A 14,082-nucleotide genomic window follows, 5' to 3' on the forward strand; every position below is an offset into this window, starting at 1 on the left:
CTCGCTCCTTAAACTTCCAAGCTCCCCCAGCCTTTGACCTTGCTTCTTCCTTCTTGGAAATAACCAAAGCCATCAGAACACAAGTGCATCCCCTCCCACCAGCACACCCACTCTACCTGCCCCTGTACCTATTCCTTCTGCCATCCTCCTATTGACCGTGAATGAGCTCAGCATTATCATCTCCAACACTGAGCCCTCCACCTGGGTGCCGTTAGCCCCATCCCTTCTCCCTACCCAAGGTCAGCACCCCTGTATTTGCTTCGCCCTGCTTGCCTCATCTGTGTTCCCGTATTAGCATCCAAACATTCTGTAACTTCTCCCATCTCAAAACAAAGCAAAAACGAAATCCAGAGACCAATCCAGGCACTGCCCATTTCTTTACTCTCCTTTACAGGAAAACTCTTGAAAAAATTTGTGTATTCCTGCTGTCTCTAATTCCTTTTTTCCCATTTGCTTTATCTAACTTAGAAACAATTTACCATGGAGGTTTTCAATCATACATAAAAATAAAGAATATTATAATGAACCCCATAATCACATCACCCAAATTTAATAATTATGAATGCGATACTTACTTGCTTCATTCTTTTTTTCCCTTGCTGAAGTCTTTCAAAGCGATCACAGATAACATGACATTTCACTGTTCAATATTTTGAAATGCATCTGTAAAGACATGAAAAATTTTCTTACATAACTTTAATAGTAGGTAAGAACAATGAGGTAACACCATTGTAATATATATTGTGTAACAATAATTCCGCCTGTTCTCTCCTAAAACCAACCCTGCCCAGGTTTTTTTGTCCCCACTATTCCACACAAACTTTTCTTACCTTAACATTCACTACCAATAAGCCCAATGGCCATTTCTCCCTGGTAGGAGAAATGCTTGGCATTTGCTTCGCATTAAACACTTCCTTAGAACACAGGACTTTCAGTGCTAAGACAGGGAGAGGCCTGGGCAAATCAGGACAGTTGGTTGCCCTATTTCTCAGTTTTTATCCTTCTCAACTTTTCAGGAGCAATCACAGAGGTGATTACTCCTTTCTTCTTGAACAACACTCTTTTCTTGTCTACTGGGACCCCACTCTCCCTTGGCCGTCCCCCTCCCTCTCTGGCCGCTGTGCATCTGTCTGACCTCTGAATGTTGGCACAGCCCAGGAGTCTCTGTTCACAGGCCCTTTTCATCTTTCCTCACTTTCAAGTCTTTAAATACCACGTACACACTGATAACTCGCGGTTTTCTATCTCCAACCCAGACCTCTTGCCTACATGCAGACTCTTATTCAACTGACTCCTTGGCATCTTCCCTTGGAAGTCTCAAAGGCATCTCAGGCTTCGGAGTTCAAAACCAAATTCTTGATCTCTCTTTGAAAACCACCTCTTCTTACAGCCCTCTTTATGACAGTAAATGGCAAATGCCTTCTTCTATCTACTCAGAGTAAAAACCTTGGAGTCATCTTTGACTCCTCTCTCTTACGCTTACTAAAATCTACTAGCAAATCTTATTTTCTTTCAAAAATCGGTGACAGTCTAAGGACTCACTTTCCCCTTTGCTCAAATTATTGCAACAGTCTGCTAACTGGTGCCCCTCTGTCATTCATTGATCCCTTTACCATGCTAAGATGTTCGGAGTTTTATGTCCTTAGGTTAAAGCTTGAGAAATGTAAGAATCATGTATTAATAGAAGTGTGAAAGAATTTCCCCATGATTCTATCCTAGAGGAATATATTAGGTCATAGGCATAATATCGACGCTCTTTTAACGTTTGATTTTACAAAGAATCTATCCTAGGCTGTGTTTAGAGAGCCATAATTAAAAGATTGAGTTGTCTAAGACTGTGGAATACTTTTTCCACATTTCTCTATTTTTTAGAAGAAGCTATATTGCACATGAAACAAATAACTGGGTCACTTCCATTTCAATCCTGTTTTACTGACACAGACTTTAATAATTTTTAGAATACTTTATAAACTTGTATTAAAATGCACATTGCTCATATTAAGAAGCCGGAGAATACGAGAGGAACCCAACTGCTGGCCTCTATTCAGTGTACCCACCCCTTGAAGCCAAATTTTCTGGAGGCAGGGGTGCCTAACTGTAGCAACTCTTCTTATGTTTTAGCTTTTCATTACGAATAGTGCCTCTCACAAAGTGATTTCTCTGCTGTCCCAGCAGATCATTAATTTTAGCACTGCATTGCGGTCTCTATTTTAGAAACCTTTCTTTAAAAAGAATCACTCCTAATTTTTAGAGGAATTCCTGAAAAACTAACATGACAATTGTTTCATTGCCATGAAAAATAATATGTTTCTAATTATCTTTCCCCAGAAGCTCCCCAGCAAACACAGCTGTGATTATTCATAATTCTCAATAATCAATAAAATATTGGCCAAGCCCTTTATTACTAGGATTACATGCAAAGAGGCATGGAGAATGTTATCTGTGGTGTAGCCACCAAGAGTTCTAATGGAATACCTCCTGCCACCACAAAATCGTGCTGAATACTATAGAGACGGACTTCCCTTCTCCTAAAACCGTGCTGACTTGCTCTGCACATATAAAAAGCCGAGTTAATCATCCGAGAAACCAGTGGGGAAAGAGCAGCTCCTTGAGGCAGGCTGTGTCTTCTGTCCGGACCTCCTCCCTCCTCCTTCTGGAGAAAGGGCAGACTGTGCCTTGGCCGTCACACTTCCTCCATTCTTTCCAATTCCCGGAAGTCACAACATGCCTCCACGTGCAGTTACCCAGCTCCTGATCATGGAACTGGGCTCAGTCTTCCGAGGCTGTCACGATAACTGTGATCTCTTCCACAACGTGAAAGGACTTCCACCAATTCCTAACTGCCCGCGGAACTCTTCCCTGGGTTTGTTCGGCCATATGTCCTCAGGGGGGCCTGAGCCGTTGGAAAACTTAAAATGTGGTCCAGCAGGACCTCTGTCTTTGGTCCAGCGTGATCAAGGTAGACCTTTTTCAGCCATCGGGGTTCAACACTGTTTAGAAGAACGCAAAGGGCAAGGGAGGCCACAGCAAAGCAAACAGCCCACTGAATGATGTCGCCTGACACGCTCTCCCCAGGACAATGCAACTGGCTGCATGTGCAGGATGGTGGGCATATGCTCATGGGAAACACATCCTCTGTAGATGCTGATGAATCACAGAGGTTCTGTGCCACCCTTCTCATACCTGAAGCGCTAATCACCCATTATTATCTTTTGACAGGAGAAAATGGCCGAAGACCCCCCACACACACACACAACTAAGAAGGTTTACGAAGCCTGCCTTACCTAATTTGATTCAGATTCACTGTATAAATACTCCATGTCACTTTCTCTCCACAGAAACAATCAAGTCTGGGGTGCCTGGGTGGCTCAGTCTGTTAAGCACCCGACTTCGGCTCAGGTCACGAACTTGCAGGCCGTGGGTTTGAACCCCGCAACAGGCTCTGTGCTGACAGCTCAGAGCCTGGAACCCGCTTCATATTCTGTGTCTCCCTCTCTCTCTGCCCCTCCCCCACTTGTGCTCTGTCTCTCTCTCAAAAATAAATAAACATTAAAAATTTTTTTAAAAAAGAAAGAATCGAGTCTGCATAACCAAACTGAGCAAGACAGCTAGTAGCAGTTTCAGATATTCTTTTTTTTTTTTCATCTTTTTTTTTTATTTTTGAGGGAGAGAGAGAAAGTGGGGGAGGGGCAGAGAGAGGGGGACAGAAGATCCGAAGCGAGCTCTGGATTGACAGCAGCAAGCCCCATGCAGGGCTCGAACTCATGAACCATGAAATCACAACCTGAGTCGAAGTCAGACGCTCAACCAACTGAGCCACACAGGCACCCCTTCAGATATTCCTTTGGCTCATATTAGATATCACCTCTGCCAGAACTCCCATAAAATTAAGGTCTCATTGTAAATACACAATCATTTCACTACAGATAACTTGATACCCTCTTTCAGAGAGAAGCTATTGTTCAGTTTTGTTTGTTTCAAGTGAGTTTCTGTATTTCAAAGGAAAGAAACAGTGGCTGATTTTTTGTCTACCTAGCATCTGTTCCCTTTTCCTAATTAGCAGTCTGATTTCTTTTTTGGGAAATAACTCTTTCCCCTGTGTGTAGTTTGGGTGGGACTACTACCTGCTGTCACAGAAACTGAGAGACTAGATACTATTTTCTCCTATGGCATATCCACGATAAAAACCCAACCAACTGGATGCCTCTTCTCAAGACCATGACTCTTGAGTGACCCAAGGGTGGCAACCTTGCCTTATCCAGACCATTACAGCTATGGCATCCTTCCCAGACCACAGGCTTCCTCACTCTGGAGCAGTCTTGGTTTCCACCTGCCTCCACGCCCGTTTCTTCAGGCTCCCTGTCCATCTGGGAACACCAGAGAGCTGCTAAAAAATCCCCCTTCTCTTGGGTCATCCAGAATTCCTGCCTCTTGCCTACACCACAGCACTCTGACTCACCCACTAACACAATTGAGGAAAACATACTTCTGACCCCACAAACACCTTCTCTTCGGCCTGCGGGCAAGAGAGAAGCTCAGTGAGCTGCTGATTAGTAGGGTTACATGTGTCCATAAATGTGCAGATAGGTGGCCGGGCCTGCTCTACTGGCACTCCGTGTGGACCATACAATGGCAGGGCTCTGATATGAATCACTGGAATATTCTTAACCCACTTGATCGTCCTGGGCTCTGCTTGTCAGTTAAAAAAAGTAAATCAAGAGCCTTCGTTTTTATTAACCAACCTAAATTACGTGGGTCCGGTTGAGACAGCACAACTTAGTGGCGTCAGACTTTCAGCACACCTGCTTACGAGCCCTTGGGGGGGTTGAAATTTCCCTTTCCCTCCCAGAACTAGTATTATAAAAGGCTTCCCATGTTACCTGTCCTTCAGGGTCATGCGTGGGAATAAAAATGTTCCTGGACGTGCTCATCTGAAATGGGTGGAAGGTTCGGGAATACCCATGTGGCAGGCAGGAAAGAATGCCATTCACCAAGGCAGCAAAGCACAAAGTCGTGAGTGGGAGGCGGGCATGGAGGGACATGAGGCTCACGGCCAGGGGTCCTCAGCATGTGGTCACAGTGAGTGCCTGAGCGGCCACTTCTATGAGGTTTATACCCCGAGAAATCCTCATACCTCACAGCTTGATAGATGTGTGGATTCCACACCAGGCCACTTGTGTGGCAGTGCCTGCTGAAGAGGGGACAGGCCGAAAAAGGGCAAACTGAGGGGTCCTATCTATCAGATGATAGAGGCATCTCTTTGCTCAAGGCTTCATCTTATGACAGCAGCAAAACAAGACAAACACACAAAAACAAATGGCCCAAGTTGGCATTTTGCTGAGCCTTATTTATCAGTCAGTGCCTCAAACCAGCCTCCCTGGTGCTTTCCAACAGTTGAGAAATACGGCTCCCACAGGGAGTGGCTCACAAGACCAGTGTTGCCAGAGACAGGGTGGGGATTTGAGATCTCTATCTAGATCAACCAAACCCCAAAGACCAAATACGTAGTGCAGGCACGTAAAGGAACATTCAGAACTGGATACCCATTGGAGTCTCGACGGATGGACACTGAAGCGCAGAGATGTGGCCAGAAGGTAGGAGAAAAGATGCGCCAATAGGTCCGTCCAAACCGCAGGTCTGAGGTGTGCAAATATTTGAACAAGGTTCCCAGTTGGCTCAGGGAGGGAAGCAAGAAGGAAATGGGGCTGTTTCCTGGAGACTTGAGTTCATTACTTCTTTTTTTTTTTTTAATTGCATTTTTTCATTGAGATAAAATTCACCATTTTAAAGTGTACAATTGAGTGAGTTTTGTATACTCTTAATGTTGAGCAACCATCACCACTAATTCCAGAAAATTTCTATCACCCCAAAAAGAAACCCCATGCCCACTAGCAGTCATTCCCCCATGTTCCTCCCCCCCAACTCCAGGCAATCACAAATCTACCTTCTGACTGTGTGAATTTGCCTCTCTGGGTATTTCATCTGAATGGGATCATACAATCTGTGGCCTTTTGTGTCTGGCTTCTTCCACTGAGAGTGCTTCCAAGGTTCGTCCTTGTTATAGCACATGTCCACACTTACTCTCTTCACAGCTGAGTAATATCCCAGTGCGTGGACATACCACATTTGTTGCCCCATTCAGTAGCTCATGAACATACGGATTGTTTCCACTTTTTCGCTACTGTCGATAGTGTTGCTGTGAACATCTGTGTACAAGTTTGATTGTGAAGATATGTTTTCAGTTCTCTTGGGTATATACCTAGGAGTGGAATGGCTGGGTCCTAGAGTCCCTTTATGTCTTAAAACTCTTATCTTCAGGGAAGGAGTATGGGGCAAAATGGCAACAGTGCCGTCCTTGGCTGCCACGCTCTTGGATGTGACGCCAGAGGCGCAGAGGGAGGGTGCCATGTGACGGTGTGACGTGAGCCCTTGGTGCCTGCAGGAGTGTGGTGGTGACCACAGTCTCTCCCTGAAAAGCGCAAGTAGAAGGTGACGTGGCAAAGGAAGTCAGGCGAGAATCCGAGCGAGGACCCTTGCAGGGAACATCCACTGCCTCCTGCTTGTCAGCTCAGCTCCTCCCAGGGGTTTGCTGTCCTATCCACATTCCTTCCACTGCTGTTCTTTCCAGAAGCAGCAAAACATGGGTCAGGTAGTCAGGGGAATAGGTGCAAAGAACTGATAAGATTTTCTAAGATACCACCCTGATGTCTTAGTTGGGCTGCTAAAGCCAACTACATAGATTATGTGGCTTATAAACAATAGAAATTTATTTCTCACCATTCTAGAAGCTGAAAGCCCAAGGTCAGGGTGCCATCATGGTGGGGTTCTGGTGACAGCCCCTCCCAGGTTGCAGACCACCATTTTCTCACTGTGACCTCACATGGCAGAGGGAGCGTTTCTTCAGTCTCTTTTACAAGGGCATTGATCCTATTCGCAGGGCCCCACCCCGTGACCTAATCTTTCTTCCCTTTGTCATTATGCTCTGTGGTGAGAGTCCAGAGTTTGGACGCCCTGCAAACACCCTGCCTTGGTCCCGCTCATGTCCAAATTTCCCTTCCGACACAAGAGCGATTTAGTGATGTTCCTGGCACCTTGTGAAACAATGCACACTATGACATTTCTGACCTAAAACGATGCTCTTCTGTGCCTTCCCCTTCCTTCCCTCTGCAAACTGCTACCCTGGCCAAAATTGGCCAGAAGAGAAGGCACACCTTTCTGCCAATCTAAGCTTGTCTTCTTCTGACTTGTCAGGCTATTTGAGTTCCTTTCCTCCCATAAATCCCAAAGGCACCGTTGCAATAGTTCAAATGGATTCTCACCCTAAAAGTGCAGATGCCGAGGAAACCCACAAGATGACGACAAGGCTGGTCTTCTGTTGTGGTGGTAGTGAAGACTGAAATGTTGTTTGTAGAGCTAATTAAAATGAAAAACAGAGAGTCTCCCTAATATTAGGTTTAAGGTAGCTTCTGGGGGGAGCTTTGCCTTATCGTGCGCCTCCAGTCGGCACAGATCTAGCCTAGGTGGCTCACAATGCTGGCAGGTAAAAGGGCCCTACTCATTTTAAACACCGTTTTCCAATGCCTAACTTTACATGGTGGGTGCTCTGCTAGGAGAAAGGGATACAAAAATTATTAAAACACTATTCTTGTCCTCAAGGAATTTATAATATTAATAGAAATATGTGAGGGAATCTGGTATGTTGGGCAAAAGAGAAAAGTTGAAGATTCCGGGGAAGATTTCAGGGAAAAGGGGACAGAGCCAGTACAGGCCAAGATCACTTAGCCTCATCGAGCGCCCTGAGGCTGGAAAGTCAGCAAGCCATATTCCTTCTGCTTCGACCACTGCGGTGGGAGGGGGAGAGGGAAGACTAGTTCTGTGGATCTAATGAGCCCACCTGCACCTTTCCTTGTGGCCTTAAACTCCGCAGATAGTCCCCTCTCTAAACGCTACTAAAACCACAAACCCTAGATAATTCCTAGGGTGGAATTATTTGCTTGGAAGGCAAAAAGACGCTAGTGGCTTCTTTCAGAAAAGTGTCTATCTCTATAACTGATTGAATCAAGTGAATCCCTATAGTCTATGGTAGGGATTCTACTGTATTCTAATTCTAAAGGCATTGATGACCCAAATATTTATATATCTTTTAAAAATTTTTAAAGTTTATTTCTTGTTGAGAGAGACAGAGACAGCATGAGTGGAGGAGGGGCAGAGAGAGAGGATCCCAAAGAGCCTCCATGCTGCCAGCACAGAGCCTGATGTGGGGGTCGAACTCAGGGAACCGTGAAATCATGACCTGAGCCAAAATCAAGAGTCGGACGCCTAACCGACTGAGCCCCCCAGGCATCCCCAAATATTTATATTAATACATTTAAGCAAGAGGGTGCTGGGATGCAGTAAGAGTGTCTATAAAAGGCAGTTCCCTCACAGGCCCCGCAGCAGGAAGAGCACAGGGCCAGCCTGGAAGGGGCCACCACAGCGTACTGTAGCTTGGAGGCATTTCTTCTACCAACAGTTGGGACTTCAGCAAATTTTTCAGATCCTTGTCAAGTGCTCTGAAGCATTTCAGTCCCAGAGCCGTGTCTGGGGTCAGCACTGGGGCTGTCCGCTGTCGGTCTGGGAGACACTATGGGGATGACGGGCCATCGGGGAAAAGGTGCTTTGTGAAGGACACAGCACGTCGTCACTGACTGCTTCGGAGTAATGTTTTATGCCCTTGGGAACGTTCATCTGAAACTACCTGGTAAACATGGACCTTCTCGCAGCTGCTGGAAGGTAAGCATCCCTCTTTGAGGAGACTGAAGGAATTCTCCCAGAGTCTGAGGGTGAGCTCCAGAGGCAGGACTGGAAATCCATTCGTGGCCCCAGTTTCTTGAAACGCTGTTCACTTGCTTCACACCCTCATCCTCCTCTTGGAGAAGCAGGGAAGGCAAAGCCAGGAGGCTTTCACTGCTTAAACTGTTAACTAGCATTTTCCCGAAATGTGTTTCTGGTTAGTTTAAAGAAGGATAAACAAGATTTAATAGCTGGCAATGAATCACATTTTTTTTTTTCTCCCTAAATGCTATTTGGATCCACTCAAACGCCTGTCATTCTACTTTTGTACAAATAAATAAATCTCCTTTTCTTTCGTGCATTTTTCTCTGTCCTGCATTTCCTAAAATACAATTTGTTTGACGGATGAGTTAAGCAGTTCTGAGGTTTGTTTTTGGCTCTGTAGGCAACTGGGTTGTTTTCTCATCATAATTCAGTAGGACAAGGTTACCACCCCACAAACACTAACACCTCATTTAGAACCAGAAGCACCCCCCCCCCACACACACACACACAGAAGAAAGCAGTTGCTGGTGTTCTTGGTATAAGTTTCAGTTTACATCTGTAGTTTCCTTGCATCGACATCTCTGCCCTGCCCCTCCCCTTTCCTCCTGTTTTAGTTTTGCGGGGGGTTCGGGCATGCACACACGTTCTGAAGTGTCACTGCAGACAGACAGAAAGTAAACTTGAAAGGAAGGACAAGGAGGCCCGTCATGTGCTCAGGCTTGGGGTTCTGGACCAGAAACCTGATAAATAGGGACCAACCTCACTATAACCTGAAAGCAAAATTACCCAGAGTATTTTTTTTCTGCAACGCAAACCACATAATCATGATTTTTTCTTTACGTGAAAAAGTTGCACAGGAACTAAACCTTATGTGTTTCTGAAAGTCATTGTACTGGAGGGAAACAAATGTTCTCCGCATAGTCTCAGAATCAAGGTGACGTTTCTCTTGGTTTCCAGTCACCGGTTGAACAGAGAAGTGCCTTTTAAATAACTGCCCATCAAAAGAAAAGATGAGGCAGGTCTAGAAAAGTATGTCAAAGTTCTCGTTTTTAAGTTCTCACCAGTGCAGAGTCTGTGAGCCTGTTTCAAATGATCTATCAGTGTTTCTCATAATCAGAAATGTCGTTGCCCAGGAAAGAGGCAGAAGATTCCAAGAGAGAGAGGCAAACCCAGAACCCAGAGGTGGGCTCCTTTTTCTGCCGCTTTGCTGGGTGGTTGGGGAATGAAGAGGAAGGAGCAGGTTTCCACCCAAGAGTTGCCCTGCCGACCTCCCTTCCTCCCATTCCAGCTGTCCAAGCTTCTCCACAAAGTCTGGAAGCAATATGGCCTCACCTGAAGATTATTGCCCCAAGGTTTTCAGATTTTTTTCAATTACAGTACTGTTTGAGTCTGCTTTTTAGTACTTGCTATATTGTATTGCAATAATCTGTTCGCAAGCCTATAATTACCTCCAGAGTAAGGACATTACCATCTTTGGATCTCCTGGTATCTATCACAGAGCATGTAATAACACAAATGAGTGGGGGCATGAAGGAAAGAATACTCAACAGCACTAATAATCGAGTTCCTAAAAAATGGCAATAATGAGATGTAATAGTCCATTTCCCTTTCCAACTGTCATTTATCAGCCATCTATAATGAAATATGTAATTTTTAAAAAGTAACATTGGGGCGCCTGGGTGGCGCAGTCGGTTAAGCGTCCGACTTCAGCCAGGTCACGATCTCGCGGTCCGTGAGTTCGAGCCCCACGTCGGGCTCTGGGCTGATGGCTCAGAGCCTGGAGCCTGTTTCCGATTCTGTGTCTCCCTCTCTCTCTGCCCCCTCCCCCGTTCATGCTCTGTCTCTCTCTGTCCCAAAAATAAATAAACGTTGAAAAAAAAATTAAAAAAAAAATAAAAAGTAACATTAAGGCTATGATTCCTAGTAAGTTTCGTGAAATTTTGAAAACTGCTTCATGGGATGCCCACTGGGCCTGGGGTTTAGGAAATGCAAACTAGGAGTTCTTGGCCCAGGCCAGTCGTTCTCAAACTTGAGTGTGCATCAGAATCACCCAAAGGGCTTCTTAGAACAGATTTCTGGGCCTCACTCGCAGAGGTTCTGGTCCAGTAGGTTTGGGGAAATGCTGATGCTGCTGGTCTGGGGACCACAATTGGATGAGAGAACAAGCAGGGGTGGTGGGTGCTGAGTCTGTAGTTCTTAGGCTGACCAAACTGCATGACATCTAATAGGCCATTCGCCCATCTCGTGGTGGCTCGGGTAGGTGGGAAGGACAATGAATGGCATCTCTAACCCACAGAGCACTTCAGAGCACGAACGCTGGGTCACTTACACAATCACACCTTTCTCAACCCGTTTTATTTATTTTTTTTAATTAATTTTTTTTTTTTTTTTGTCAACGTTTATTTATTTTTGGGACAGAGAGACAGAGCATGAACGGGGGAGGGGCAGAGAGAGAGGGAGACACAGAATCGGAAAAAGGCTCCAGGCTCTGAGCCATCAGCCTAGAGCCCGACGCGGGGCTCGAACTCACGGACCGCGAGATCGTGACCTGGCTGAAGTCGGACGCTTAACCGACTGCGCCACCCAGGCGTCCCTCAACCCGTTTTATAGGGATTGAGGCTAATGGTGGGAAAAGAAGTAAAAATGATGATGCTTTGGAAAATCAGAAGTACTACACAGAAATGTGCTGTTTTATCCTCGCAAAGATCTTCACTTTGTACTGGGCTTTCCCACTGGGGCTTGCCTGCATTGGCCTTCTTAGCATAGAAATACTGACGTTAATTTAGTGGAGCAAACTCCTTGCGTTAGGAAATGTGAAAAATGGCTGAAAACATTCACGTATTGGGGTTTACGTCCTGGGGGAAGTACACAATTTTCCGGGCATTCTATTAAACTGATACAGAAGGACTGGCATCTGTTCAGTATCTGTGCATATGTCTCTACCCACTGATGCTACAGCCACCAGGGTTGTTTCCTGGGGATCTGCTGGCAGCCCTGACTCCGACATTAATCAACTTGACATCTGGAACCAACCTGAGGCACCCCATCTGATTGTCACAGATGCCTTTACTTTTCAGCTGTCAGCAAAGAGATTATTCAGTTAAGGATGCCAGGTCTACACCACACAATCTGTGTGGAGGAGGGCCGAGTGGTGTATTAAAAAGAGAGCTGAATAATCTGGGAGTGTGGGCAAGACAAAAATTTCCCTCGGTAATCTGTCAACTCAGACCTACACCAGGAAAGCATTTTGCCTGCAGCAGCAAAATTACTGTGGTCGGGGAGACCAGGCTAGATTATGCTCTACATATCCTTGGAGCGCATATTTTGCCCATTTTTGCAAACTACAATCCTCCTTGAGCTAACTAAATAACAGCAGCAGCTACTTTCAAAACCGTTTAGCCCCCCTTGGTCTGTTGCAGCCAGGCCCACATTCTTCAAGAGTCTGGGGAAAGATGTGGACACCTCTTCCTGGGTGAGTTTCAAAGAACACTGGACACTGCTTAGAGACTAGCAACCTAGTCACTGTCATTATCACGACAGCGGCATGGGATGGGGCTGATAGGCACAATCTCAGTTACATACCTTTTTGATTTTAGCATTCCACGTGTTCTAATATGGAAAATGAGGCCCAGGACATTATCCAGAAGAACTGCTTGTTGGCAATTGCTCTGTGATGTGTTCGGATGAAGCAGGCAATAAGGAGTCAAATTTCACTTCATCAGGGAGGAAAAAAAAGAAAAAAAAAAGCTCTGTAGATAACACTGTAAATCAGCCAGGAGACAAATGTCTGCCTGGATTGTCACCCACCATTTCACGGCATTGATTTCTCAAAGCCTGAAACCGTAAAGGACCCAATCCAGAGCGGAAGGGCATCCTGGCGTCCCATGTTTGCTGATTTAATTTTCCTCTCCGAACACACGCAGCCCCATAATTAGAACATTTACCAACCATAAATACAATTTAAACTCTGTACATGTGTGCCTACATGTGTGGAGAAGTTTAAGCTGCGATACGGTTTCAATAAAAACAATCCTTCTGCGCTGATTAGAATGTGTAAAGAGGAAATCTGTTTATACCACAATCTACTCAAAACTTGTGTTGGCAGCAACACTCTTGGCTAATAAATGTCAATAGCAAAGCTACATGGAGAGTATGAATTAAACTGCTCACAATCTGGAGATTCAGAGCTCAGTCTACAGTGATATGTCCAACTAGTTCCACTATGTCTGTCGTGAAGAAATGCCATCCATAAGCCCTTGGCGAAAACACAGACTGCTAACGGACGGGGCCTGCTTAGTGATGTTTGTCCTGCTGTTGAGTTCAAGTCCACCCTCAAAAGGAAAGGAGTTCTCAGAGGAAACTGCAGAGCCCTGCAATGTTTTGGAAGGGGGTTCATATTTATTCACCTTCTCTTAAAAATAACACTGGTAGCACAAGGAATGAGATTATCAGAATGATTAAAAACCAACAGGGCATTTAATTTTTTTGCTGCTCTATTTCTCATTTCCTGTTGATTTTATAAGAATTAGCAATAGGGGCACCTGGGTGGCTCAGTCGGTTGGGCGTCCGACTTCGGCTCAGGTCATGATCTCGTGGTCTGTGAGTTCGAGCCCCACGTTTGGCTCTGTGCTGACAGCTCAGAGCCTGGAGCCTGCTTCGGATTCTGTGTCTCCCTCTCTCTGCCCCTCCCCCATTCTTGCTCTGTCTCTCTCTGTCAAAAATAAATAAACATTAAAAAAAAATTTTTTAAAGAATTAGCAATCGAACACTGTCCATTGAGTCCATCTACATGCCTATTCATCCGGAAAAATAGCAGCCCTGGTCTGATCAGTGCAACATCCCCTGACTGTCGACAGGACTCGGACAGCCCTTCATCATACTCAAGAACTGGAAGGAAGAGGAAAAACACAAGTCGAGGAACTGAAGGTGGTGAAAAATCACAAGGGACTAATGGGCACCATATGCAAGGGTAGAGTGAAGGTGTGGGATGCGACAGCCCCCTGGGAGGGGTAAATGTGTCCCTCCTGTAGCGAACTTTTAAAGAACCACCTTAGGATAAAGTAGGCATGACCAGCCATACAGGTGAGAGTCATAGAAAGATTTCTGGGCAATCAACAGTCTTCTCCTTCAGGTTGGCTAGGGAGTAATCTACATTTTTTGAGCTGGAAGGAAAGGAGTGGGGGCAGCTTACCTGTAATAATGATAATAAAAACAATAATAACAGCAAATATGTGCTACATGCCAGACACTGTTCTAAGCCCTTGA

At 45.4% G+C, this 14,082-nt stretch overlaps 1 long non-coding RNA gene across 1 annotated transcript; it reads right to left on the bottom strand.

Annotated features, from left to right (window-relative positions):
- Positions 1 to 534: 534 nt before the first annotated feature.
- LOC123606694 lies at positions 535 to 13,379 on the bottom strand. The gene is made up of 2 exons (XR_006716451.1): positions 12,400 to 13,379; positions 535 to 663 (listed from the first exon to the last, which is right to left on the bottom strand). It is a non-coding gene; the product is annotated as an uncharacterized LOC123606694 (long non-coding RNA).
- Between the last annotated feature and the right edge of the window lie 703 nt (positions 13,380 to 14,082).

The sequence above is a fragment of the Leopardus geoffroyi genome, chromosome A1 (genome assembly GCF_018350155.1).
Source record: "Leopardus geoffroyi isolate Oge1 chromosome A1, O.geoffroyi_Oge1_pat1.0, whole genome shotgun sequence".
Taxonomy (NCBI): domain Eukaryota; kingdom Metazoa; phylum Chordata; class Mammalia; order Carnivora; family Felidae; genus Leopardus; species Leopardus geoffroyi.